The 13361-nt window shown below is 35.3% G+C and overlaps 1 pseudogene across 1 annotated transcript; it reads right to left on the bottom strand.

Annotated features, from left to right (window-relative positions):
- Positions 1-10574: 10574 nt before the first annotated feature.
- LOC110328309 lies at positions 10575-11525 on the bottom strand (annotated as a pseudogene). Its single transcript, XR_003844660.1, has one exon. The product of XR_003844660.1 is annotated as an olfactory receptor 145-like (transcript).
- Between the last annotated feature and the right edge of the window lie 1836 nt (positions 11526-13361).

The following is a 13361-nucleotide window of genomic DNA, read 5'->3' as shown; positions in this document are numbered from 1 at the left end:
AGACAGGGTTTCTCTGTATAGCCTTGGCTGTCCTGGAACTCACTTTGTAGACCAGGCTGGTCTCGAACTCAGAAATCCACCTGCCTCTGCCTCCCAAGTGCTGGGATTATAGGCATGCGCCACCACACCCAGCTATTCATTAGGATTCTTATATACTATTTTCAAAATTAGTAGTCTTTTAGTAATATGACTTTTCTTAGACTGTGAAGCTCAGTAACACAATTCAGTTAAAGCTTCCCAGACCCTAAGCAATCACTTTACTCAGTCCATACATATTTGTGCATTTGGACCTTGAACATAAAATGTAATTGAGGATGTGCTGAACCTGATAGAAGGTGGTAAGCATCGTGCTTCTTGACCCACTCCAAAGCACGTGAGGAATGTGGGAAAGATTATGAAGATAAACACAGCTATAACACATAACTTCAACAAATATTTCAGGAGTTCCTACTATGCAGCCTGTATGCTATTTAGAACTAGAGTGGAATAGTAGGGAAGTAGCAAGAAATTTATCCTCAGAGAAATTACAGAATTTAAGGCAGCACAAGATTTAGTGAAGTAAAAACAAAAAAGTCTAATCATATAAGCAAATGCATAATGACAACTGGTATTTACCAGGAACTTATCATGATCTATTTAATTCTTACCATATGCTTTGGAGTATCCAATTTAACTGTTACATACATACCCATTTTACAATAAGTTACATTAATTAGAGAATATTAAATCCCTGAGCCACTATTCTTGTAAACACAGGATGGAAAATGGGTACAATGCCTTAAATATCACTTTATACAAAAATAAATTTAAAGATTGACCATAATAAAACTTACACACACATGCACGCACACACACACACACACACACACACACACACACACACACATACAATCTCACAACAAAAACCAAATAACAAACAAATGAAACACATAAATGAAACCCTTTGAATAATATGTAGGCATACTTGAAGACTCCTAAAAGGACATAAGCCTTTCAAAAAGACCAGCAAAATCAAATTTGGTATTAGAAAAATTTTACAGTCTTGAACAGCCCACCAAATAGGAGAAAATATTTGCCAACTCTACAACTAACGAAATATAATAGCAGATTCCCATAGACCCAAAATTGTTCAAATACTGTCAAGAAAAGAAAGCATAAAAAAAGATAACTTAGCAACCTGGGACTCCACTTTGCTTGGGTTGTAAACACCATCTTTTTCTTCTTGATAAAGGAATTAGAAACACTTGATAACCTAATACTACATGACATGTATCAAGTTGTAAATATGTCCTACTTGAAACAATAGAAATGAACTATTCCCATTAGTAGCCTCTTTATAGTACCTGTATTGGTTATCATTTTCAACTTGACACAAATCTAGTCCCCTAGAAAGAGGGAATTTTAAATGAAAACATGCCTCCATTGATGTGGCTTGGAGAAAAATAAACTTCAGAAGAAAACTGCTATTTATCACATTACTCTGATGCATAATACTGTGTGAATATTTATGCAATTAAAATTTAAAAATCACTGGAAAGAACATGTACAGCAAAACAAAACAAAAAGAAACAGAAAACAAAAATAATGAAATAAAAATAAAACTGTCTTGCAGTGAAAGCTGTGGTGTGCTGTATGTGCAGCAAATATTTTTCCAGTCTGTGAATCTCTTAAAATACTTCGCTGATACATGGTACTCACTTTAAAATTTTATTACCTGTCCATTTTTTCTTCTATGTATTGTGTTTTCTAAAATATGGCTCTTAGATCACACAAATACGTTTTCTAAAAGATTTATAATTTAAGTATTTGTATATGATTTTGGTCCGTGTTTGAAGAGTCAATTTTTGTGCATGGTTTTCTTTGTGAATATTTATGAATACAAAATAAATGGGTTAAAATATCTTTCCCAGTAAAATTAGTATGCTGATTTGTTGTGAACAAATAAGATAACTATTTGAAAAATCTGTTTTTGAGTCTTATATTCCATTCTATGGGTTTGTGATTTGTGATTTTTTTATGACAAAAGAAATCTGTTATGATCATACACATTTTTAAAGCTTTTCATATAAATGCCATCAGTCAGTTCTGTTTAGAAATAGAATCCAGGAAATGATCACCTTTGCATGGCATTTGTTGCAGTAATTGACTGTAAAGGATGAAATTCAGGAAGGCAGAATTAGTAGGGAAAACCTGAGATCAAAGAGAAAATCTGAAAGAGACATAGGGCAATTATGTGGTGTCAGTTCAGACTAGGGTAGTTCTACAAGGCACTGGAAGAATAACATCAAGTATCCTATTAGGACTAGCTTACTTTGTAAAGAAATTAGCCAGCCTTAGTCCATACCAGAAGATGAATGCATATGCTTAAGTAAGAATATGTGTCCAGAATGATGCATTTAAGGCATGAAGAAATGAGCCAAAGAGTGCATATGAAAGCACCTTGGTTACAGATTTATAGCCAACTATCTCTGAGAGGAGCATAGCTGCCTTCCTTGATGAGGAGCTTAATTGATGTTATCAGTCACTATAATCTATATTCAAATGTAAACTAGTTATTATATTTTATTATTATTTATACTAGTGAAGTTGCTGTGTTATCCAAGCAAGACAGATTCTTTCTATGAGTATTTTAAAAATTCTAAACCTAGATATGGGAAAATTATTTAAAAACTAGAATAATGATATGGCACAGCCTCAGTGTTAAATGTGATTGATTGTTATGACACCAATCTGTAATATTAACAATACCAATTTTAAACACAAGAAAAATGCATATTATGCCACACTGGTATGAACAAAAGATCTTCACAAAAACAGCAATAAAATTGGAAGATTCTGTAAATTAGCCTTTTTTATTATTTTATTACTAGTTAGGATATGAGTCTATTACAGACATTAATCATAACATTTTCAGTGCTAGTTTCCCATCCTTGTTCCTCAAACTGTAGATCAGAGAGTTGAGCATGGGAGCCACATTAGTGCAAAAAGGAGAAGAAACATTTCCTGGGTTCATAGATCTAGAATGATTAGTATAAATGAATATTCCTGAAAAACAGAGAAATTGCTATGATGTGAAAGCTACAGGTCCTGACGGTTTTTGATTCCCCTTCTATGGATTTTATGTTTAAAATGTTGGCAAGGAGCCCCATAGGAGGAGCAAAAATATGAACCAACTAATATATCCAGAGCTCCCAGGGAGAAAACCACCAACCAAAGAGTACCCATGGAGGGACTCATGACTCAAGCTACATCCAGCAGAGGATGGCCTTCTTGGGCATCAATGGGAAGAGAGGCCCTTGTTTCTGTGAAGGTTCTATGTCCCAGTATAGGGGAATGCCAGGGCCAGGAAGCCAGATTGGTGGGTTGGGGAGCAAGGGTGGGGGACAGGGGATTTTCAGAGGGGAAAATAGGAAAAGGGATAATATTTGAAATGTTAATACAGAAAATATCTAATAAAAATTTTTGGCAAGGCTGAAAACAGAGGAAATGAGACTAGTACAGCTATGAGAACTATAACCTCATTAATATATGTGCTGATGCAAGAAAGTTGGAGGAGGGGCAGAGTGTCACACCAGTAATAGTACTGAATATTGAACCCCACATAATAGCATTCTTCCCAGAGAGTAAGTTAATTTGATGGAAGATAGAAGTGTAGCAGAGATCAATGAAGGAGAGATTGAAGAGGAAATAGTACATGGGGGTGTGCAGATCAGGACTGAGGCCAATCAGGTTGATCAAGCCAAAGTTTTCCACCACTGTGACAGCGTAGATCTTAGAAAGTGGTAAAACACAGGTCATGGGAGCCAGATATGATGTGTCAGTTCAGCAAGAACAAACACAGTTATGAAGAAGCCATTTCTGGCTGGCATGCTTATTGAAAATCCAAAGAGACAGAAAAGTTTTTCATCAGCTGGTACTGTTATGATCTGTTTTCAAGCTTTTATTACTGATAAAGCAGCTAGGATAATTTAAGTTCTCTTTTATTTAGGGGCAGCCATATGTATGGCTATACCTCATCAACTTTTGGGTCAATATGGTTTATCTACATGTGATATTTTTCCCCTTACTGAAAGATAAAGAGACAAGATGGTAAAATAAAGCCTGTTGGCAAATTTGGTGTGGCTACAATTCAAAGTTTCTGGATCAAACTTTCACTTCCTGGGTGCTATGTCTTCTTAAATTATTTACTAAACAGACCAGGTCTCCAGTGACTACCAGGAAGAAAGTATTGATGTAGAAGAACTGTGCTATTATAATTTTCAGAAGGGAATCTTTCCTGGTCTACTGAGCTTCCAGATGTTCTGCTCCAAATATCTAAGGAGTCAATTATTGATAATAGGTATAGGGAATATCTGTGTTACCTCAGATTCACATGTAACCACATATTTTCTGTTTAGTTTGGAACAAAGTGGGTGCAGAAAAGCAAATGTAATTATTCAAGACACTATTGAATTAATTTAACCAGAGGAATGTGCATGATGATTAATAGTGATTATCACCTGAACAGGATTTAGAATAATCTAGGTATAGGATGTCTCGACATCTTGTGAAGGAGTTTATAGATTTCTTCAAGTAGGCAAATTCATCCTGAAGGTGGGCAGCATTTTTCAATGTGCCAAACCTTAGACAAAATAAAAATGATAGCGACCTGAGCACCAATGTTTTTCTCTCCTTGTTTCCAAACGTTTGTAGCAGCCATCTGTCTCTTGGTTCTGCCACTGTCATTTTTCTATCTTTAGGGTTTGTGTCATCAATATGCAAATAAAATAAACCATTCCTTAATATGCTTTGGTAAGGCATTTTGTCACAGCAGTGAGAAAAGAAACTACCTCAGAGGATGAATCATCGATATTAACATGTTCTAGTTACATTTTTTTTCTATTTAACACAAATCTACACATATCTGGCAAGAGAGAATCTTGATTGAAGAATTTCCTCTCAGACTGCTCTATGGGTTGCCTTTGGGACATTTTGTTGTTGTTGTTGTTGTTGTTGTTGTTGTTGTTGTTGATGTTTATTGAAATAAAAAAGGTCCTACTCGCTCTCAGTTGTGCCATCCCTAAGCATGTGAATCTGGCTAGAAAAAAAAATGATAGATAAACAATTCAAGGGGATCAAGCCAAAAGGCAGCATTCCTCCATGGATAAGGCCCAAAGTGTCTGAAGAATAAAGTAACAAACAGAATTGATATATTTCAAAATTGTGTCAAGAATGTGAAACTGCCAGCCCACAAACACAATTTGTTCTATTTAAATAGAACTTTTTTGATTTTTAAACAAAATCAGCTGTAAAGAGAATTTTTTTTAAAATTTGAGATTGAATTAGATCATTTCTCCCTTCCCTCCTTAAAAATTCTCCCATTTACCTCTTTTTGCCCTCTTAAAATAATTGTTGTTACATATTAATTATAGTAATGTGTGTGTGTGTATATGTATGTATGTGTGATGTGTATATGTGTGTAAGATAGTGTGTAAGTGTGAGAACAGTATCAGTGGAGGCCAGAAGAGTGCAATAGACTTCCTGGAACTAGAGTTACAGACAGTTTTGAAACCCATGAGAAGGCTTCCCTACAAGAACAGTATAAACTCTTAACGGTTGAACTAACTTTCCAGGAAATGTATTTGACAAAAGAAATTTTTGTAAGAGATAATATCTTTTGGTTTTGCTTGTTTGTTTTTAAAGTTTAGAAAGAGAAGTTTCTTTTCATAGAGAATATTTTGTGGTCAAAATGATGGAGAATATAGACAATGGATAAAACTGTTATTTAAATAAATTATAATTTAAATAAAAATTTAAGAATATTGAAGATATTTGGAAAACAAATCTTAAACAATTGTATTTGTGACAATTATCTATTTTTGTATCAAAATTATTTTACATTGTAAGAACACTTAGGTGGACAGGTTTATGGAATTAAGAGACTGGTACCAGTGAGACCCCATGTTGCTCTTAATAATTTGACCATTGCCTTTTATCTATAAACCTCTCTTCTTTCAAAAGATTGACTACATTGGTAGATATCATAATATCAACATGAGGCCTTTATTTTTAAATATATATATATATATATATATATATATATTACTTATAATTTTCTAGGAATACCAATGGCACCATATGTGAGAGATAACACCATATTTTGTATCATTAAAAGAAAATAAATTTGTCAACTATATGCTAAAGTTGTATGCACTTATATTTAATTTGATTTACTCAAAAAGTAATACAAACTTCTAGACACTGCCATATAAGAAAGAATTAAACAAAATTGTCATGTACATGAATTTTAATGTAAAACAATTATTTTACTTTAAAAGTAATATTTTATTCTTTGAATGTTTGTTATATTCATATACAGTCCTTCAATATGTATTAATCATATGTATTCAGCATTACCTTTCTCTAAATTATCTTAGTGCCCCTCCCCACCTTCCCAATTGCATGTCTTTTTTTCTATTGTTATTAACAATCTTGTATCTAATTAGTATTACCTTTAAGTACATGAGTATGTGGTTATCCCATGGGACATAAGCAACATAGCTGTGGCCATGTCCCCAAAGGACAGTAACCACTCTTCCTTCAGCAACTGTCATTTCAACTCCCAAGACCCATTTCACATGTATCTCAGAAACAAAATAGGGCAGATCTTTATCACTTGTGTATTCTGCTTTCCAAGAGCTTGTAGAACACTTTATTGTTATTCAACTATGAATAAATAAATTTTCAAATGAGTAAAATAATAATTATATATGTAAATGTTCTTCCTACCAATAAAATAAATTTCTTTAATTACTTGAAAATATACAACCAGTTATTTTCTCTATCTCTTTCTATCTGTATACTTTGCATATCATAGCTGTGTTACAAACACTATTTTTCTATCTCCTTTTATCTATATACTTTATATGCCATTTCTATATTGTATTTGAAGTATTTAAAGATTTGTTCATTTTATTTTATGTGAATCAACTATCACGTCTGAATATAGGTGTTTGTACAACATACATTCCTGATAAACAGTAAGATCACAAGATTGTACTGGATGCCATGGAACTGGAATTACACATGGTTTTGAGTTGACTGGTGGGTACTGTGATCCAAACCTAGGTTGTGTGCAAGACAATTGGATGCTATTAATTCCTGAACCATTGCACTGCTCCTGATATATATTTTTTTAGTTTATAATTACAAGATTTCTCCCTCCACTTTCCTCATCTGAAATCCTCCTCTGTGTTCTTCAAATGCTAGCCTTTCACCAACTAATTATTATTGCTTGCAAATTCACATGCATGTATATATACTCTTAAATATAACCTTCTTTGTATAAGGATATTTATATTTTTATTTTCAGGATTGCCCATTTGTGGCTGTGGGATTGTGAAAGGCAGCTTGGTCCCTCGTTGAGCTAAGGCTTGAAGCCCCAGAAACCCTGAAGGGATGGTAGGCACTTAGCCTGATTCCTGGACACCAGGGCCCTGTCACTAGCTGCAGCACTCTCCCCCAACCCCAGCAATAGATATGTGGCCATTAGTCATGTAAGGGCAACACCCCAGTCCCCTCCACAGGTAGAGGACTAACCTGTGGTCACAAGCTCAAGACAGATCTCCATACGAATGAGGGACTTAAAGGCCTACCATGAGAAGTACAGTATGGTTTTACTTATCTACTTTCTGCTGTGACAATAAATGTCCTAAAACCATGGACTGCCTTTTTTCATCAGGATACACCATGGGGATCCACGGAGAAGACCTTCGCCTATAGAGCTACTGTCTAATCTCTCTGCACTCCCAGCCACAGCTACCAACCGCCACCATCAATCCAAAAACTCTCCACAGGACCAGTTGGAGCTCCCCCTCCCCCCGCCAGTCCCAGGCCAGATACAGCCTGTGAGCCCCCACTTCCCCACTCAGTTCTTATTCTTCTGAAGCTCCCAGAAGTTTCTGGGTGTCCGAGAGCCTGAGAGCCAGAAGGTTCTGGCCTCCTTGCAGACCCCGGGAATCCCCATCTGTCATTTACCTCAGATTGTGCATTCCCACTCTTGGAAAAGTGTCTCTCGGTGCTTTCCTACAGCCCAAACCACACAGCAACAGTGTGGGGTAAGCATGGTTGTCTGCCTGCATCCCGCCTCCCCTGCAGCTGTACCCTTTTGTGGAGCAGACATGGGACCCCATAACCCTAAGGTTTCTGGAAAAGCAATTCATATATAATCTCTGGGGAAGACCACCTGTCTCTCTCCTACATTTCCTCAGGTGCATATAGTTTTTTTTTGCATAAAGTTAAATAAAGCCTTGTGGGCTTTTTCTCATCCCCATCCATTTTGACAAGTCTGTTGGTGTTGCTTTTGTTCAGCTAATGTATATAATTTTTCTGAATGTAATATATGTCTATATATTACATTCATATATGTGTGTATATATGCTGTGTATACATAGCATACACATATATATGAATATATATACATATATATACATATATATATGTGTGTATATATACACACATATACACATGCATGCATACATACATACATACATACATACATACATACATACATACATACAATGTTTATATGATATATAGCCCTGGCTATCGTGGACTCACTCAGTAGATAGGCTAGTCTTGAACCTGCAGAGATCAGCCTACCTCAGGCTCTCAAGTTTTGGGATTAAGGCATGTACCACCATACCCTGCTTTGTTATACATTTTAATTAAAGTTATTTAAACTGTAGACCTAGTCTGAATCTATTAAATAATACACACATATAATAAGCTTTCTCTGGTAAGGAACTTATTAGTTGCACATGTTACCACCAATATTTCTGACTCAATTTCAATGCTATCTTTAATATCTATGATAATTTAATGTTTACACAATAACAGCTATATCAGAACTTCCAATAAGTCAACAGCATGGAGATAAGTGATGGAGTATGAGATTCTTGTTCATTTCAAAAATGTTATGTGACAGGAATCTTCATCTGAGGAACAGTAAAATAAAACTTGTCCAAGATTAAATAAGTCAGTGTTATTTAAATACATGACATATTATTTAATCTCTATGGTATCTGTAGTTTAGAAGCTAAATCCATGAGGATACAGAGCACAAAACTTAAGAGAATTTATAGCCCAAACTAGTCACAGGTTTAAAACTTCAGTCATCTTTCCACATTGGAAGATTTGTACCATATGGATAAAATGATGAAGTCAAACTAGCTTTAATTTTGATTGCTACCTGACGCAATCCAGAGCCTATGGCCAGTGTCTGATCTAGAGTCTGGCATGCAAATAATTAGGAAGAAATTGACCTGATATTCAAAGAATGATAATGTAATGAATTTCCCTTCAAATTAACATATCTAGATGGTGTCTGCAAATTAGATAAGACTTCAAAAGAGTGAAAAATGTTCACCCTTTATGTGATCAAAGTTACAGGGACCCTCCAGAATGTACCAGAGACCAGAGATGTGAGAGACCCTCAGGACTCAAAGGGAGGTACCTTTAATGAAAGGTCTTACATTAGGGAGAGGGAATATTTCTTTTCTTTTAGCAGCACTCCTCCTTTCCCTTATATTTAACGCATACATGTAATTTCTAATTTTTTTTTCATGGATTACACAAATCTTAAAATCTCTTTCAAAGATGTGCACACAGATATATGTCGTATTTATTTTGGCCAATAAAGTTACTAAGAAAATTTGACTTCACTTTTACAAATTTCCTTGAACGTAAAGGAACACTAACAGGGACATTCACAATTCTCTTCTTATTTTAGAGAACTAAAGAAACCTCTCCCAACTTGTTCAACACTAAGCAGAGATTCTCTAAATTAGGAAATTTATTGCTCTAAGACATCCAAATCAGCCAGGCACTGGTGGCACACACCTTTAATCCCAACCTTAGGGAGGCAGACGCAGGTGGAATTCTGAGTTCGAGGTCAGCCTGGCCTACAGAGTAAGTTCCAGGACAGCCAGGGCTACACAGAGAAACCCTGTCTTGAAAAACAAAACGAAACAAAACAAGCAAACAAACAAAAAACAACAAAACAAAACAAAACAGAAAACAAAAAAAGACCTCCAAATGCATGTCCATCACACAGATCTACAATATTCTACATGTATTCTAGTAAAAAACAAAATTCACAATCTTGTCATTCCTGGATTAATTAATTCAGAACTTCTTCTATTGAAATCCACATAAATCATATTTTATACTTATAATCCCAGCAGTCAGGAGGCTGAGACAAAAGAATAGCAAGTTTGAGATAATACTAAGCTTTATAATAAGATAAAACAGAAGAAATTAGAAAATCTAAAAGTAAGCCAGAGAATTAACAACTGAATGTTTGCAATTTTAGCTTATTGTATAATTTTAATTTATTAAATTTTAATTTTTTTAAATTTTTTAAAGAATGAAGGACTCTTCTTCACAGTGGCTTAATCTGTGAACTGTTTTGCACAATTAATTTTTGTATTACTGAATAGTTGGGATTTCATTTTAAAATCTTAGGTTTCTCTCTATGGCTTGATATACCACATGAAACAAGTAAGATCTGAATCTAGAAGAAAAACAGTTTCTATCTAGATAAGCATGCTTTTCTTCAAAGTCTTATGCAGTGCAATGTGGACATCCTTGTTCCTCAAACTGTAGATGAAAGGGTTCAACATTGGGCCCACAATGGTGTAGAAAACCGTGGATACTTTATCTTCACCCACAGATCCAACAGGAGAAGGCTTAAGGTACATGAATGCTGAGGCTCCAAAGAAAATAGAAACAGCTATTATGTGTGAGCTACAAGTACTAATAGCCTTGGATCTACCCTCGGTGGAACGGATATGGGAAATGTTAAAAATGATCAAAGTATACGAAGTGAAGATGATCAATGTAGGTCCTATCACATTGACACCCACAACAATGAAAACCACCAGCTCATTGACAGAGGTGTTTGTGCAGGAGAGCTTCAGGAGAGGGGGTATGTCACACATGTAGTGATTAATGATGTTGCCATCACAGAAGGTGAGTCTCAGCATGCAAATTGTGTGGGCTATGGCACCCACAAACCCCATTGTGTACACACTCATTGTCATCATGAAGCAGACCTGATAGGACATGGTAACCTTATAAAGCAATGGCTTACATATGGCCACATATCTGTCATAGGACATTGCTGTCAAAATACAACATTCATCAATAACAAAGAAGGCAAAGAAAAAGAGCTGAGTCATGCACTCAGCATGAGAGATGGTGTTCTGTTTCACAAAACCCACCAGCATTTTGGGGGTTATGACAGAGGAGTAGCAGAAATCAATGAAGGAAAGGTTGAAGAGAAAGTAGTACATGGGGGTGTGCAGGTGAGGATTCAAAACAATCAGAACAATCAAGCCCATGTTCCCCACCATGGAGACCACATAGATTGCCAAGAAGAGGAAGAAGAAAGGCAGCTGGAGCTCTGGTTGCTGTGTCAAGCCCAGCAGGATAAACTCCTTCACTGTGGTGGAGTCATTGCCAGGGGCCATTCCTTCTTAGGTCATATCTGTGAGAATGGAATAAATAAGAATATTAAGATGATATCCAAGCTTTGCCCAGTAAACCTTGTATAATAATATTAAAAAACAGAATGAAAATTTAGTCTCAATCCTATCCATCTTTGCACTTTTTTTCCATTTAAATTTCCATAGGTATACTTTTATAATATTAAGGGAATTATAAAGGTGAATAATCCCCAGAGAGACAGTAAAAAGCACTTGCCTCCAAGACTGATAACCTTTGTTTGAATCCATAGCAGGAAAAGAGGGAAACAATTGCTGCAAATTTTCCTCTGATCTTCACATTCAAGCTGTGAAATATATATATACCCACACACATAATTGCATAAATAATAAAGTATCTTAATGTTTTACAGAACTAATATTTACTAAATTAAGATGTTTATATTAAATATACATTTCTGTGAGGATAAGGAACAAACAGCTTCAGCATCTCTGCTGAATTTCCACCATGGTAGCCTAGCTCCTACCTCAGACTCCATGTTGGTCTCACATGAGAAGATGAGGCATATCAAGGACACCTTGACTCCCTTAGCAGAGGTTTCAAAAATCAAAATAAGTTCACCTTTTTGGAAAGAGACTTCAAGAAACAATCTTCACTTTCTTCCCTTCCATTGCAGTAATAGTGACAGCTACTGATAGATCTAGGGGTATATGGTGCAGAAAAAGAAACTGCTAATCTTTTAGTTTGGAATGAATTTTGTACTGAGAGATCCAGAACATACACTTTGCTTTCCAAGCCTCTGAGAAATCATTAGTTACTGATTATACCTGATGGAGAGACTTTGCCCAGAGCATCCTCACTAGACTTGGGGAGATAAGTAGCATCAACTGATGCCAAAAAGAGCCACATGCCAATATGGCCCAAGAGGATTTTGACATTGCAAATCCTAGGGACCTGATTAAAAACTAAAAGACCCATGCTTCTCCAGGGGAAACACTAGGGAGAATTTACTGTCTTGTATTTACGTACATGTTTACTATAGTTAAATTGGCTTCATGAAATCATACCATTTTATATTCATTTTTAAATTTCATATCAAATGGCAATATTCCAGGGAAAAAGAAATTAAGTAAGATATTGCATATGTCCACAGAGGAGTTTCTCTAGCTGCTGTCACTACCTGAAAAAAAAACTATACATATATATATATATATATATATATATATAAAATATGGTACACGTATATACTATAATTTGAGTGAAAAATGTCTCAAATATACACACATATGACAAGACTTGGTTCCACTGGTGGTGCACCTAGGGAAGTTATGAAACTTTTAAAGGTAGAGACTTACTGAAATAAGTATGTAATTTAACGTTGGTTTGAGAGTTTTTATCCCTGTCACACTTATTATACTTTCTATATCTCCCCTTTTCTTTCCTCTTTGTGTATGATAGTGTGATAATTCTGTTTATTGCTACTGCCAAAATTCCATGTCATGTTTGCAATGATATACTTTACCTTTTTGGGTTGTAAGCTAAATTAAAAACCTTTTTATGTTTGTTTTGATCACATTCTTTTAACCAGGTAATATACTCACTCAGAACACATATTGCTACGCATATATACATGTGAGTGAGTTACCCACTGAGGCATAGGCAACTTATCACTGGTTCCCACACTAAATGCAGTCTTTCACATACTGGCCCATTACTACTTTCCTGACTTACACTGTTCTCCAGGCTAAATACATAAAACAGGACATTTGAGCTAGTACCTACATGATATTGATTTTTGCTCTCTATATAATTTTCTATTTTTATCCATTTAAAATCAAATTTCACAATTTCATTTTTCTTAATGGCTAATATTCCAT

Source organism: Mus pahari, chromosome 10 (genome assembly GCF_900095145.1).
Source record: "Mus pahari chromosome 10, PAHARI_EIJ_v1.1, whole genome shotgun sequence".
Lineage (NCBI taxonomy): Eukaryota > Metazoa > Chordata > Mammalia > Rodentia > Muridae > Mus > Mus pahari.
Note: the sequence above shows the minus strand (reverse complement) of the source record. Positions and strands in the feature narration are given on the sequence as shown.